The 17,355-nt window shown below is 35.8% G+C and overlaps 1 long non-coding RNA gene across 1 annotated transcript; it reads left to right on the top strand.

Moving 5' to 3' along the window:
• The first annotated feature begins 360 nt into the window (after positions 1 to 360).
• On the top strand, positions 361 to 17,093 carry LOC129534452 (uncharacterized). Its single transcript, XR_010134364.1, has 4 exons — positions 361 to 465; positions 1,531 to 1,650; positions 15,428 to 15,536; positions 15,851 to 17,093. It is a non-coding gene; the product is annotated as an uncharacterized lncRNA (long non-coding RNA).
• Positions 17,094 to 17,355: the final 262 nt, after the last annotated feature.

A 17,355-nucleotide genomic window follows, 5' to 3' on the forward strand; every position in this document is an offset into this window, starting at 1 on the left:
GGCTAATTTTTTTTTCTTTTTTTTTTAATTTTTAGTAGAGACGGGGTTTTACCACATTGGCCAGGCTGGTCTTGAACTCCTGACCTCAGGTGATCCGCCCACCTCGGCCTCCCAAAGTGCTGGGATTACAGGCGTGAGCCACTGCACCTGGCAAAATGCAGCTTTTTTAATACTCTTTTTTTCTGACCCAGGCACTTCTCTTCCTATAGAGGGCAATTGTAGAATTGACCGGACAACAGGTTGTGAGCTCTTCTAACTGAACCTGCTGGAGTTGGGGGAGTGTGTATTTCCAGCTATTGCCCAGAATCCTGAATTCTGAGCTGGTTCTGAATTCTAATCTGACCATTAAAGACAGAACATGGCGGCTAGAAGAGATTAAGAGCTCATGAGAACAGACCCAGTAAAAAAGACGATGGGAAGAGAGTGTTGTTGTTTTGTATGGTCTTTATTTCTTTGGCATATGTGGTAAATAAAGATAAGAACTAAGCAGTATATATTGGAGAAAATCAGTATTTTTTGTCACTGAAAACATTTAATAGACAACTAACAGAGATGAGCAGAGATGAGTTAAATTATAAAATTAAGAGAGTAAAAAATGATTATGTATATTTCAAAGTTTTAATCCTTTTGTATATCTATTGTTTCCCATCTTGAAAACTATATATAGCAAGTTATGGCCCTTTGAAATTTTTGCACCACGAAGAAGTATAATGAGCAGAAATGAAGAAGACTGAGGAGATGACCTATTTTTTAGTCTAATTCACTAGTTACTGTTTTTCAATTTACCCTATTTTTCTCCTTCAACCTTTTTAAGTCTACAGTTTCTGTTACTTTTCTATTTTATTTCACTAATTTTTAAAAATTTTTTTCTTATTTAAGAAAGCACTTAACCACTTTTTCTATCTCAGATATTATAAAATGTAATTTCATTAATTTTATTAATCATAGAATTTCTGTAACTAATATTTAATATTGTGTTTGACAAGAGGTTATAGGGTATTTTTATTTTTGTAGCTATTAATTTATTGGCATTTTGCCTTGTGGGCCATATATAATATTTTGTTTGCTTTCTTCAGATAATTGGCAGCCTGAAAGGTATAATATAATCCAATACAAACCTAACTAGCTGATAGAATTTGATAATTCAAAGAATAAAGACGATGAATAATTTAGAAATTAGAGGCGAGGAAAAATGAGAAAAAATTGGAGATGACATAATGTTTCCAAAATGTGGTCAAAATTATGGCAAGAGAAGAAAAATGAGTCCAAATGGGAGAAGAGGTACTTGAAAGAAGAAAGAAGAAAAAGTAGGAACTTGATGTTATAGTGGTCAAAATGCTTTCTTGGGTAATTTCTAGAAAATATGCCTAGGAGCAAAATGGATACTAATTACCTACTTACTGGGTCTATACCAATGCAAAACATTCATTCCTCACCAAACCCAAAAGACCAATAATCAAAACTACCATAATGGTCCTAGTCCTGTCTACATCTGAAGCTGAAAAGAAGTGTATTCTCCTCATTTTTCAGATGAGTCAACCATAACCTTTGAAGAGTGCCTGGGACATAATGATTGCTTCAGAATAGATGTATAAATGAATGAGTAGTTAAACCAAAGTCAAACAGCTGGTATCAGGAGAAGAATTAGGGGTAAGTGATCCTTGTCTCCTGCCTCCTTATGCCTTAGTCTTTTCAATACACCATATTCATCTATGATTTTCATTATTTCAGGAAATATGACAGACTTAAACTTTCACTTTATTGAGTAGGTTATTGTTTTGTTTCTGCTTCTCCTAGTTTAAGAAAGAGAAATAGAAACAGCCAAACAAAACACTGGTAGGCATCGACAACAACAACCTTAAGGAAACATGCACTAAGAAGGATTGCAGAGGCATGAGGTGGTGAAGTACAGGGAGTACAAATAATCTCATATGCATCTTACTACTGCACTCCAACAATACACACAAGAGTTGAATATCACTCAGGTAGAATAATTTCATATGGTACAAAGATATAATATAGGTTATATATACAATACCATCTCTAGTAGTTTGATGGAAACTTTCTGGAACACTCAGTTGAAAAAAAATTCAATAGTCATGCATGAGGTCCACAGGAAATGTATCAGATTGATTAAGAATGTCTGTTGTGGTTATGGATAGGGATACAGCATTATGAATATCATAAATATTCAACTCTTTCTTATTATATTTTTTATTATCACTTTTACATTATTCAGTGAATTAACTTGCCTGACAGAAGACTAGGGCATAGTTAACTCTCTCTCTCTCTCTCTCTCTCTATATATATATATATATATTCAACATATATATATATATGCAACATATATATTCAACAAATATATGGATATATTTTTGTTAAAATAAGCACTTCACTAATAGAAAGGGCTATATAGATATTTGATGAATTATATATAATGATTAAAGATTCTTGATGTATACTGACAGGAAGATATATTAGAAAAAATAAGAGAATGTCATTCCATGGCATCACTCACTGCATAGTCTATCACCTGGAAGTGAAAAGGAAGAAAGAGAGATTTCTTTACCAAGGGAAAGATGATTGACATTGTCTTCCATACCAATAGTCAGGTGAAAAATGCCTTTTAATTGCAATATTTTAGAAAAGTTCAGTTCAGTCTACATTTTGAAAATTTGGGGGATGAAGTCCATTAAAAAGTACAAGAGAACTAGGTTAAACTTGTGGTTGATGCGGTTGCACCACTCAGTGACATGTGGGACAGATTCCTGGATGAAAGAAACCATCACCCAAGTTTAGAATTCACTGGATCCTGTGGCTTTTGAGATTTGAACCTAACCTGAACTTTTTGGTGTGTTGTATTTTCCTTTTGTTTCCTGGCAAGAGAACGTGTGTGTGTGTGTGTGTGTGTGTGTGTGTGTGTGTTTGTGTATTTGTACTCATTCTACAGTTGGTAAAAATTCTTGTAAAGCCAACTGGGAAATAGGTTTTTGAATACACTTTGATGAGTTAACCGTAAATAAATTAATATCAAGAGGATTAAATTTCCATTAAAATATATAAATATTTAAAAATTGAAGGGAAAGATACCTAGAAAAACATAATTTAGGTTTTACCCAAACCAGAACATTTGTAAAAATAGCTAAAAATACTAGATGATCTCAAACTGTGGTCTAGCTCAAAACCTTAAGTTACATTGTTTTCCAATATTCAGATTCCCTATGATCCCCAAGCAATATTAGGTAAAACTATTGCTCCTCAGGGAAGACAATTTCAAATCTCTGATTTTGGTCTCCCACTCATTCATCAGGCCTCATTGGGACCTGTCCTTGGTTGGATAACATATAGGGCCACCATGCAAGTTCTAAGAGCCACCTGGGAGAAATAATTAAAATCATGTGGCTAAGCTCTTCAAAACATATAGAAAAATTGATATGCCTGTCCCTGTGGGAGGAAAAGAAATCCACAAGAATAATGACCTTAATGGTGCCTTGGTGTTGCTTGACTTTCAGTGTATACACTGTAGTGCAGCCAAATCTCCTGATCCGAAGGATTGTAGTGTTGGCTAGCAGAAAAGTAAAATAAATGTACGAGATATGAGACATTGTTTGCATGTGATTTTGTGAGAATATCATCTTTTTAAGTAGTATGTCTTTTGTTAATCTACTCAGTCTATTGTGTCACTTTATATCTTTTAAAAGATAGCATTTTAGTTTAACATGCTAGAGTAGAAAGGACATGGGATTTGGAATTAGACAGATCTGACTCTGTCCTTGAATAGCTGAGTGAATTGGGGCAAGCATCATACCTGGCACACTGTAAGAGGATGTTAATTCTACCTCGTAATGTTACAGTTGTGAGAGTTTGAGATTTTATATAATCTGGTATAATGTAGGTGGTCAATAAATGCTAGTTATTACTTTTTATTTTTTTATCTTATAGCTTCAGAACTTTCATATGAGAGAAAAATATATTTTAAAAGAAATAAAATTTTCTCATGACTGTCAGCATTTCTTTAATTTTCATACAGTGGGCCAGATCACTAGGCATTTGATACAAAGGACATCAGAATAGAACCTCTCCTCCCTACTGAAGGATCTTAAAAAACTGTGACAAATTAGAAAGCAAATTAAGCTTCATCGTAAAAGAAATAGAAACTAGGATATCATATTTAGAATGATTCCTTGCCAGTGTTTGGGTTATGCAAGCATTCAACATTGTTCTTTGGTTCTGTTGTAACATCCAGCTGTTATGATAACTCTGAAATAAGTAGTGAATTTTCATTTTTACAGTTTAACTTTTGAACTTTGTAACCATTAAATGGGAAGCAATATTCTGGAATCTATAGTTTGGTTTAGCAAAGAAGAAATGTTTTCTGTTCTCTGCAGGCCTCACTTAGACCTGGATATTGCTGATTGTCCTAAAATATGTATATTCATTCAAGAAGCCTAGGGTAATACTCCTACAGGCTTAGAGGATGCCTGATATTACAGAGCTTTCAGGAAGTCATCATATCCATATATATTATTAGTCAGTTTTATACTAACTTCGGTACTTGGAAGGTACATATTTGCTTGCCTATTTTCTTTTTTGGTATTTCGGGTCCTAACAAAAGAGCACCAGTGACTATTTATCTTTACTGTAAATTTATCTTTTACACCTTATTGTGTGTACATCCTTACTGTGAAGCCATTAAACAATAGATTTGTCTAATTCTGCTTGCTCATATCCATGCTCACCAAGCAAGTGTGTCTAATAAAGGTGTACAAAATGTTATACTGCCATTAAAGGAGCATTGATTCACATGACCACAAGGTGAGGTCCCAAAATAGGCCATCTGCAAGCTGAGGAGCAAGGAAGCCAGTCCGAGTCCCAAAGCTAAAGAACTTGGAGTTCGATGTTTGAGGGCAGGAAGCACCCAGCACAGAACAAAGATGTAGGCCAGAAGACTAAACCAGTCTAGTCTTTCCATGTTCTTCTGCCAGCTTTTATTCTAGCCATGCTGGCAGCCAATTAGATTGTGCCTATCCTGATTGAGAGTGGGTCTGCCTTCCCCAGTCCACTGACTAAAATGTTAATCTCCTTTGGCAACACCCTCACAGACACACCCAGGAACAATACTTGGCATCCTTCAATCCAATCAAGTTGACACTCAGTACTAACCATGACACCTCTCATCAGATTATAGCCTGATTTATAAGAGACTTCTACCTGACTTTTCTGTCTCTTTTCTCACTCATCTTATCAAATTGTGTCTGCCATAATCATAACTATAATAATTCCTGTAAGTGCCTACAATAGTTCCTTATTGTCTACTACTATAAAACTTTGAGATTTAATTAAAAGATCTCCAAGAGTTTGGAATTAAATTTTTAGAAATGCGTCTGAGTTAAACTATAAAATCAGGTGAATATAGGTGAGGTGTGTCAGCTGAAATGAGTTCCTGGTAACCCATTTGAAAATGCTCATGTATCTTGTCAAAGACTGAGACTCTCAGAAAGAGGAATTTGTCACTCCTAGACACACAGAGAAGAGGTGAGTGTCAAATGTATCTGTTGGCAACATCTAACCAAAGATAATCCAAGGAAAGGGAAATTGTTCGTCCAACCTGGAATATTTCAATTTCTAATGACAGAGATATTGCTAGAGTGCAAATAAATATGGGAAGTTGTAATCAGTGGGTTTTAGATCACACTGCCAATACCACCCTTATTGTGAAGCCATTAAACAATAGATTTGTCTAATTCTGCTTGCTTATATCCATGCTCACCAAGCAAGTGTGTCTAATAAAGGTGTGCAAGAATGTTATACTGCCATTAAACCTTTCTTATCCCTGTAACAAAAGTTGCTTCTGGAAATTCAGTAAAACTATGTCTGATTACTATTTAGCTTCCTGGTTTAGTTATTTTTGTTTGATTACATTCCTAAGAGTACCCCAGATTTACTCAGGCATCTATTCTCTTTCTTGTGATCATAGGCTTCTTAGAGGCTGGAAGCAGCCTCCAAGCAGGGGTGAATCCTTATTTGTCTACACTGATCAATGATTCCCATTTTCTGTGCCAGCAACTTGTCTAGGCCAGAAACAGTTCTAACCTGTGAGATATAAAGGCAGTTGGCTGGTGGATCTCAGGAAAGATTCCTCATCCCTTCATTTGGTGCAAATGAAAGCATGCCTTCTACTTCTTAAAGGCTTTGTCTTCTGTATGATACTTCAAAGTTCTGCAATGACCCCACAAGGGGAGCTAGCTGAGTATCAGGCAGAGAGAGACAGAGAGAGAGAGAGAAGAGAGAGAAAGAACCTGTGGCCTTGATGACACTATCATCCCCTGAATTAATTAGCTCTGGACTTGCTCTACCTCTATGCTAAAGCATAAAACATGAATTAAGACTTAGGTTTGAACTATCTCAGTTTAAGGCAGTATAGTATTGAGTTAAGAGCATGGGCTCAAGAACCAACTGTCTTATTGTGAATCCTGGCTTTGCCAAATCCTCAGTGCATGAATGTGGGGAATTTAATATTGTTGTGCCTCATTTTCCTTATGTTTGTCATATAAACTAAAAGTGTTAATACAAAGTAAAGAACCAAGAATTTTTATAAATTGTAAGCTTTTCATAAATATTAGGGAAAAAATCTTATGGCGGAAAGCAATGTGATTGATACACTTCCAAGTAGTTGAGCTACAGGGAGAAAATATAAGATTCCTGCCAACATGGATATTCCAATTCTTCTACGTATTTCTTATTTTGAAAGAATAAGTTGGCATTTTGATATCAGCCACAGTTTTATGTGTATTAAAGCTAACATGGGTCATTCTCTCAAGGTCTGTTAACCCCTTGGCATTGGAAATAATGAGTCTTGAACCTTAGAAGTAGTGGACCAGATGATCCAACAGAGCTGCCATCATATTGTTGTTTCCAAATACCTCTCTGCAGACCTGTGCAGCCTGTGATGAGATGTTCTCCAACCTCCAGTGAAATGAAAATGTAAGGAGTGAGTTTTTCACAAGCCAAATTTCTACTTTAAAGGAACATCCTTTATTTTGAGATCATTTGCATACTCCATTTTTTGTTCCAGATTTTCTTAAATTTGCTTTAATTTATTAAAAGTTAAACTCCAAAGTCTTCCCATGGCCATTCCTGAACAATTACTATCCAGTGTGTTTCCTGAACTCCTTTTAGACAGGATTCCCAACTTTCCTCTGACCTAATTGAGCAGAACCTTCACATCCTATCAAAGCCCCACCCCTCAAGTATTTCTTGGAGGCCCTGGGATGTATTTAACGATGCCATCCCCATTGAATCTTTGGTGCTGCACACCAAGCCTGAGAATTATTGTCCAGGTTCCACTCCCACTACCATGAGAGGGCTGCTCCTGTCTGTTCTCACAGATGCTGCAGTTTCCTGCTGGCCCCTCATTGGCATCCACCAATGTCAAGTTGGGAAAACTGCCCTCTCTTCTTCTTGTTTCTTTCCAAGATGGCCCAAAGCAGCCTTATTTCAGGCTCATGTCTTTCATTTGGGTTCAAATACAGCCTCTGTGGTAGACTCACATGTTTACTCTCCTACTGTGGTTGAAATGAGTAACTGTGTCAAGTTCACCAGGCTTAGCCTGCTCTCCCCAAGGGGAAATCCTTTCCAGGGAACTTATTCAGTACCTCGTGTTTAAAGACTTTGGTAAAACCACTCACCAGTACTGCCTGCCAGTGTGTCTGAACTAGAGGAATAGATGGAATATGAATTTTTTCCCAGAGGGTACAAATATATTTCCATCAGGCCTGTATCATCAGCTTGACAAATATACCTTAAGCCCAGCCATTGATAGAAGTCCGTGCACAGCTCAAGCGGAATCATTGCTCTCATCATTTAGGAAGTTTTGGAAATGGAAATAGTACCTAAAGAGCTAGCCTCCGGTTCTTGTCAATTATCCTTAGGCAAATTACTTAATTTATCAAGACCTTAGTGACTTTATGTGTAAAATGGGGATAAAAATAGTACTTACCTCCCATGTAAAGTAGATAGGTTAGTATCTTATAAGGGTACATAATAGAGCATATACAATAAATCTTTACATATATGTCAGATATTATTATTATGAGTATTAACTCTGTAACACTGCCTCCTAAGGTGGAAGCATATGAATATTCTTAATTGACTTGGGCTAGTGCATTCTGACAATACTTCTTTTAAAGACATACATAATGCCTTGGAAAAGAAAATTAATTAATGATGTTATATTACTATATTTACTTTAAACCTTATTCTGAAAGGTTTTTAAATACCCACAGAAGATATCTTGGAATATAATATACACATATATATCAATTAACTACTGTAATGTCTTATATTACTAGATGCATAAAATTGATAATAGCATTACATCAGACGATGGAATAGATAAGCTAATAGAAAGGAAAATTTTCTTAATACTACAGATTATCCTTACCCTTCTTGCTTATTTCCCTAGCAAGTGGCAGGGAAGTTCAAACGACTGCTCACATTGTATCTTTAGTTCAAGTCATGGCTCAACCTCACAGAGGTACAACTGACAATTCCAGATGTTCATTAGTCATGGAACCATGGAGACAGACCCCACTGATCGGTTTGTAAGCTGTGGGCAGATCATGAAATTGTCTTGCTGCCATACAGATAAACAAAACATATGTGCTATTAGTTTAGAGCTGAAGATAGAATTTGCATGTGAACTTAAAAATCAAATGAGAAGCTACATAAACTGTAAAATTTTAGAGAGAGAGAAAAATATAATACAAACTTTGAGGACATAAATAAAGGTAAGTCGTAATGTAGAAGAGAGCCTCATGCTGGCTGAAATTATGTCTAGCATTTTACACTAGTGGATTGGACTGGCCAGAGGCTTGAAACCTTGTGGATTTGTGGCTCTTCAGATATGCTTCTGTATTGGAATGTGTTTGTGTTTGCCTTTATTTGTTTTTAATTAAAAAAAAAAACTTGAAGAAAGAGTTTCTGCCTTGGTAGATTTTCTTTGGAAACTGAGAAAGGGCTCTTGAGGGCTCTGTGGCTCTTTTGTGATGATAAACCAAAGCTTTGAGCTTGTCCCAGTTGGAATTCCAGACACTAAAGAAGTAAACTTTAATTATTATTATTGTTTTCTACAGAGCTGAGCCCCTTTCTGATTATTCAGGTTTATACTAATAGTCTTCTAAACATATTGCTTTTTTTTTCCAGCTAAGCTAGGACTACAAAGCAAAGCAGGAGAAACTTCACAATAAGGTTTCAGAGGTGCCAACTTTTTGAGTCTCCATAGAATATACCTGTGGTGTGGGAAATGTTATTGGGAGGGAAATATTAATAAAAGCAGGGCCTGCAGTGAAAAACAAATTTCTCAAACTTGTAGAAGAGATTGTTACCTGGGAAAGATGGTAGCTGAGATAAACTTGGATTCTGTGAATGAATAAGTTTACCGCAATATCTGAATCTCTAAACCAATACATTAATTGATAATCATAGAATCTTAGAGTTTTAAGGAAACTTACAGATTTTCAAATCGAATCTTAATCTTCTGCAAGAACTAGCTGCACTATGTCTCCAGTAGATTACTCAGTTTCTACTTAATCATACAGTCTAGCAGAAATGTCACTATCATACAAGACAGCCCTTTCCAATTTTGAGCAACTCTGAAAGGAAGTCTAGCCTCACACTGGGCCAAAAGCTATTTCCTTTTTAACTTTGATCCACTATTCATAGTTCTATCCTCTGAAGTTACTTTTTCTTTCATGTAATACCTGTCAATTACTGAATGTAGTTATTATTTCGCTTATTCCCTAAATTCTTTCCATGTCAAGACTTCTAACCTCCTGCAACCATCTCTCCTTTAAATTAAATTCAGTCAAATTAACATTAATTGAATGTAACCATGGGCCACACTCTGTGGAAGAATCTCAGAATACAAAAATGATCTACAGTCTGTAGTCTTGAGAAGTCACAACTGGGACAGGGAGACTGAGAGACATACAATCTTATCACTGCAATACATTCTAACAAATGTGAAAAGGAGGCTTGCATAAGCTGGAGGTGGCCTGGAGTGATTAGATCTGCCAAGGGAAGCTGGGAAATCCATGTCTAAACAATAGCATTTTCTCACATGAAAAATTAAGGAAAGGCATTTCAGGTAAATCAAAATACGTGTGTAAGACATTGCTGTGTGTAAAGCAAGTTGTGTTAGGAGAACGGGGCACACATATAGTATTTTAAAATTTTCAATATGAAGCTTCAGTGGACCCAGACATTTTATTTACATAATCAACTAGGGGCTTTTTTTCCAATCTTCTAACCTGTCTTGAATTTACATTTCCTTTTTAAAATGTTTATTTTTCCTTTTCTAGTTTAAGAATAACCTTATTTTACAGGGGAGAGAGAGTGACATAAAAATTAAGGATTTGGGTGATCTCACAATATTCTTGAACACCAGACCCTCCTATGCCAATCAACTGGTCTGTTTCTCTCTTTTCTTGATTCTTGCACCCCAGATAACTTTAAAGTACTTTCATTCTTCAGATTCTTAGCTCATCACAGGCTTTATCCTTACCAACACGATTCCACTCCCACTCTTCCATTTGTCAGTGACCGTTTACCCTCCCTGTGTTTCTTATTTTTATTAATATAAAATATTCCCTAAGAGAGTTATCAGTGCTTTTTAAGTGCATTACAATAGTTAATTATTTAACAATTATTAATCGTTGTTTCAAGAGCTTTAGATACGTTATTTTATTCAATCTTTACAATAGGCTTATAAAATGATTATTACTATTTTTCACAATTTACAGATGAAGAAATAAATTCTGAGAAGATACACAATTTAGCTACAAAACTTCATTTTAGTACTGGCTTTTTAAAATCTACATTGTACCCACAAAACTGTGACTTTTAAATCCTTCCCATTTTTTACATCTTGGCCTTATTCATAATTGAAAGTGAGAAAATGTCATTTTTATTTCCTGCTAATGTTTTTTCTATCCTAGAGTATATAACCATATGAGCAATCTTCTTTTTGAACATTTTGAAATCCCATGTTTGTTTTAGCCAAGCACTCATTGAACACCCCCAGAATGACCTCATGTGCAGATGCTCTACTGAGGTTCATAGCTGAGCCCAATAAATAAGAAATTAAACTGGGGCTCCTTTGGACGATTACTGCAATTCAAATGACTTATTTCTTGGAATTCATGGTTCTCATTTATACATAATTGCTTATTTTAAGTCATATGGCCAAATCAAGAATGATAGAGTAAGTACCAGAATTTAAACTTAAAATTACAAAATTAGAAAATTACAGGAATAAACATGAAGCATCTTCATTAATTCCTGAAATCTGGTATTTTGTGTACCTTTTGCTGATCTCCCAACTTTCCAGACTCCCAGGCCCTCATCCAACCCAGGGATGCCCATTGGGTAGCCACAGATATTACCATCTGTTAAGCTTTTAAATACCTCTGCCATTACTTTAGACCTAAAAATAACTCGGGCTTGGGATCATCACAAACATTTGTTGGCAGATGCTAAAAATACAAATGGGAAATTCTGCTATATTAGCTTTTATAAGATGTAAAAAATGTGTTTTGTCAAACCAAAAGACATACTTAGGAGACTTTTGTGGGTAAGAAGGATGGCAACTTATTGGAAGACAACAAGGGGAAATTGAGCTGGAAGAGGAACAAACAGAAGTGAAGTTGGAGACTTTGTTAAAGGAAAGTACACTTGTTATTAGTCTGCATGATATAATTCTTTTTGAAGGAAAGTAAGCTTACAAAAGCAGGGCAGTGTCTGTCCTGCTTTTGTTCCTGAGAACATGAGAAAAAAAAATGAGAACATATACCTTCTATCAAATGATCAGTATATGAAGCAAATTATATCCTGTTAACAGGCAAAATTGGTACCATAGAGATGGTGATGGGTCTGAAAGAACACACAAGATGTATTAGAACAGATATGTACTTTTAAAATGATCTCCTATATAACTGGTTTCCTTTTATAAAAGGAATCACTGAGAACTGTTTCTGATCTTGTTCCTAATTTTATTTCTTCTCATGTGAAAATGCCTATCAGGCATTTCTTATAGAAAACTAAAATAATGTCCTTGCCAATCCCAGAAGAGGAGAAAGGAATAACTCCTGGGGAGAAAGAAGGGGGAAGAAGAAGGTGTGAAGAGTGTTGAAGTAAAGGAATGCTGTTTTGGCATCTCATCCATGTCGGTGACAGCAGGTGCCACAGAGGAAAAGACAACCAAATAAAGGGCAAGGAAACCAGGAGAGCAGACACAAAGGGGGAAACAGATCCCTCTGCCCTGTGCCTCATTAATCTTGTCAAAAATACTTGCTGCTGAGAAATGCTAATCTTCTCACTCCCCAGAGTAGCCTCCCTCACAAGAATGTTTTAAAGGCCTGGTATATCTAATGACCGAGCCATTTAATAAATTACTTACTTACATTACTATAAAAGCTAGTCCAGCAGCTGTAACCTACATGTAAAGCACTAAATCCTTTTACCTGATTTCTAAAGGTTTCTCTAAATCATATTTAGTGACAGGGTGAGGTACACAGGAATCAGGATTTAGTGGCAGGGCATACTTCATGCTGTTTCGAGTAGGTCAGGAGGTCTGACTTGGATTTCTTCCCAGTAACCTGATCTAGGTGAATCAGCAGGTTATAAATGAAAGTCAGTTTCTAAGATCTCCTGACTTTCTTCAACTATCAGGAACTTTATAGGAACCTGGTGAGAAACAGGAAAAGACCAAGAGATAATAAATAACATTGACCAATATTATGGTATTGCAATTTCTCTTTCCTAATACAATGTAAAATGTAGTGCCATTTTTGGACAAGCAAATTATTTGTATAGATTCCTGAGTTTGTTATTTTTGTTAGCCTGAATAAATATCTAAACGATTGGAAAATGTTTAAGAGCTGACAGCCTTTTCTAGGTCACAAAGTATAACATTAGATAGTGGTTCTTCCAAGGGCAGGTTCTAATACTTTCATATGTTTGTATCACTCATTATATGAAAATTCCTCATTTTAAACCCTCACTTTAAATCACAGGAAGGAAGACAAGTTAGAAAATGAGAACAAAGGAAACAAAATGTATTGGAAGACTTGTCACATTCAAAGTATTGACATTCATTGCCTAGCTTCATTCTCACGGCAACTTTTGGACGAATTAAGAAACTTCTGCTCAAAGAGAGTCACAATAGCTATAATAAAATTAGTGTTTGATTCTAGCTTTGTCTAATTGCAAAGCCTGAACTGGAGGTAAATGTCTGGTGTAAGCAAACTTCCACTGCCCCTTAAACCATACCTCACTGATAATTGTCTCTTGTCCTACCCATAGCCTGGTTCTGCACCAATTTCTGCACCAATTTATGTCGTATTTCTAAAGGTTATTTTTCCCTTCTTTATTATTATTTTCAGTTAAAAGATTTCTCAGTTAGCATGGCTTAGTAAATCAAGAACTTACATCTGCACAATCTCAGAGAAACCCAAGGGCATCACAAGCACCACTAGTGACATGTTTCCTTCATTGTAAATGGGCAATAGCACTTGCTGTTTTTGAATGCCATAAACACATTGGGAATATTCAGCTACTTTGTGGGTCAATATAGAAAAACTATATTAAATATGAAGAAACGGTCTCAATTTTCTCATCATATTGAAATGCCAATAATTATAGTAGCTCACAGATATGTTATGAGGATTGACAAAGTACCACATGGAAAGCGCAAAAGGCAGCTCACAGCTTAGGAAAAGTGTTAAGTCAATACTAGCTTTTATTAATGATGTTTTTATACTTATGAGTAAGATTATTGGGTTCCTATTCTCTAAGAGTTCACTAGCTCCAGAACCACACAGTAAAATGCTTCCTCTGTTTATGTCCCTTCCAATGTCAATTTCACTGCTTCTCTTCTATATTCCAGAAGTGTGATTGGTGATTAATGAAGTAAATATAAGAATAAGCTCTAGATGATAAGAAACTGGTTATATTTGCAAATACAACCCTCAGTAACCGGTATACTTATAAATAACTTGAGATTTCTGCCTCCATATGTACCAAAACAGTAACTGAAATATAGTTTCTACACACCCACCTCCCAACCCTTTCTTACCCTGTAAAATAACTAAACAGGAGATTGTATGATCATAGCTGACTAATAAGGCTCTGCCTGTATCGGTTACCTTTTTCTGAAGGTCCTAATGTGTTTCAGGAATGTCTACCTTTGACCTTGCTAGTCCATACTCTGAAATGTCTAATTTTATTTTTATGCTTGTTGTGTACTAGGGTGAGCGCAGGCAGGTAAAGGTTAGGTTGTGTGATATTCAGAGGCTGGAAATTGAAACCCCCTGTTTCTCACAGCACAGATGTGGTGCAGACAGCCCAGGCCTCTACATTTCCTCGCTGTGCCCTAAAAATGACCTTAACCCTGACATAGAAAGAGAAGCAACATCACTGTGAAAGGCTGTTGCTGGCTGGCTGTGTGAGAGAGAGCAGTTTTCTGAGTGTGGGGCTGTGTCCCCTTGGCCTCTCCTGTGTCATAACACTTCCAGTCTCTCCAAGTTGACCTGGATCCTCTGAAGCCAAAGAAAGGTCAAAGTTAATTTTTTGTGCCCATCAAACTCATTTTATGAGTTGTTTTTTTCATGAACCAGTGGGAAAATGATTCAAATCAATACTTTCTCTTCAATCTTAAAATATATTGGAAATAACTGTTTTCTTTTGGGGTACTTTTCCCAAACAACCTCTGCCTTTCTACCTTTTGCTTTATTCTAATAAATAAATAAAAATATATGCATATATATGTATACATGTTCATATATACAAAATAATCAAACCAAAACAACAATCTATCACCTCGACAAACTGTGTTTCCTTTGAATTGCTTATTTTTATATATTTCATATCTTAACAATTGTAAATCTAAATGATAATAAAAATATATTTTTAGCTTCTTTAAAGATTTCATATTCTTGTTTTTCTTCTCCATTGAAGACAGATGTTTATTTTTATATGATGTCTAGGTTTTATAAAGTCCAGGTAAGAGGATGCTTTCATTTTTTCTTTCTATATTTCTCAGGATAGAATAATGGAAAGTGATCAAACCGGGAAATGGAAGAGTTTAAGCAAACGGAATTTTTTTACCAAATTATTAAAACAACATGGACAGGTTTTCTTTTTTTAAAAAAAATGACTGACAAAGTTAGTTTTGTAAAGTATTTCTTGCAACTGTTTAATTAAACTCAAGTCTTATGTAGTATAATTCAATTCTTATGTAGTGTAGCCTCTTCTTTGCAAGAAAGCATCATTTTAGGGTAAGAGCCATTTCTCAGATGTTCACCTTACTTTCTGTAGTAAGGCTTCAACATGCTTCTGACTGCCTATAACCCTATCTTCATCTTTCAAGGCCTGTGGATACTGAAAACAAAACAATGAAAGAACAAGACCTCTGACAGATTTCATGGACTTCTTGGAGGACCAACATCAGTCAATGGAAGTGTGATGACTTATCAGAGGTAAAGTGGTCCTCTATTGTTCTTTGCTCAGAAAGATATTTAAGAAGAAAATCCATTTCTATTGCAAATTTATTCCTAAGCCATTGCTCTGTTAAGCATTTGTATATGGAAAGGGATATTGATGAATTGTTTTTGAATATTCTAAATAATAAGAACTTCTGTAAGCTGATGACTAATCACAGATTTTTAGGGCAGTATGAGTTACATTCAAGTGTACTTAAAAGGTGACCTTTCAGTTCATTCTCAAAATCTTGGCCTGTGCTCTATGAATGGCAGGCCACTAACTTTAGACATGCTGTTGTGGTTCATTTTAGGCTTCCTTGGTTGCAGTACAGAAGATGCAATGCCAGCAGTGCTTTTTCAGGAGCTCCCTCTGAAGAAGATCATGGCTCAGTTACCATGGACACCAAGAAGCTATGCAGCTTTTTATTCTTTTTACTTCCTTCATTATGTGCCCTCCCAGGAAATATATTTTCATTAGTAACTAGGTTTTGAAACTTTTGCCAAGACACCAGCCTAACCTATTGCTCTCTAAACAAATGCCTTCAGTATCTAATACATAGGTATATGCCAGTCTGAGCCAACTGTGCTATTAGGAAACTAATAAATACTCCTTTGCTTCCTATTTAATGAGAAAAAGCACGACAATATTGCTTATGCCAGATCAGGTTTTGATTGGTATGTGCTTATCCTTCATAAACAAATGTATTTTATACGAAAAACCACAGGAGAAATATTTTTATTTATTTTATTAGTTGTACAAAAGCCATGTTGGCAACTGAAGAACCAATAAAATAAAATTGTCTCATGTGGTTCTTATTATGGAATCAAATAGTAATGTAAAAGGCAAGCACACACCAATCATAATTCCATCTGGCTGAAAGAACAGGAAAATGTGGCTCCATTTTCATTAGGAAAAGGAGGCATATATTTCATAATGTGTTCAAATGTGGCTTTAAAGGCACTCCCAGTACACTACTGCATTTTGTACCACTCACGGGGTGCCATATCTACTGATGCAGGTTAACGTAATCAAAGTGACTTGAAAGGAGAGGACTGCTGTTAGCCTTGCATCTGCATTAATAGAGCACCAACAGAAGCTAGAGCAACATTTCTTGGCATTCTGGAAAGAAATGCATGTTGAACCAGTAAGCAATATGTATAGCCCTTGCAATATACACTTGGCATATTTGCAGCAAGTAAGTTGCCATTCATGTAACCACCAAAAATACATTCCAGAATGTTTAGTCTTTTCAGTAAGCAGATAAAACCATTCAAGCTCTGGACTTAAAAGATTGCATGCATAAATATTTTCTAAATTCCTTTAGTGCTGTTTTTGGTTTATCTTCAAGGAAATATAAGGGTAGCTATTATCAATAGAAGGTCGGTATTCATTTGTAAGAGGTTGGGTCAGCAAGACACTGCACTATTGAATTATGTCTGGGACAACATGGAGTGGTCATCTGGGCCTTTGGGAAGTGTGGCATGGAAGAGCAGTTCTTTATTAAGAACAAGAAAGTAGCTAGCCCTGAGAATAAAGGTTGATTTGCTTTGCTGAAACTGGTTTTCTAGCCTCTGTTGGTGATTTGTTTTTGAAGTCTTGCTTTTTTTTCTTTCTCTTAATCTGCTTGTGAGTAGATGACTAAGTGATCACGTCACCTAGAAATGTGTGTGAGTCTCCTGATTTTTGACTCATGTGTGCCACAACTAGGATGGAATGATTTCGCTATCCTGAACTTGTTTGGGAGTGCAGAAAAAATGATTTAAGTATTTGACATATTTTGTTAAATAGGTATGAGTCTCATACCTATTTACTTGG

Source organism: Gorilla gorilla, chromosome 5 (genome assembly GCF_029281585.2).
Source record: "Gorilla gorilla gorilla isolate KB3781 chromosome 5, NHGRI_mGorGor1-v2.1_pri, whole genome shotgun sequence".
NCBI lineage: Eukaryota > Metazoa > Chordata > Mammalia > Primates > Hominidae > Gorilla > Gorilla gorilla.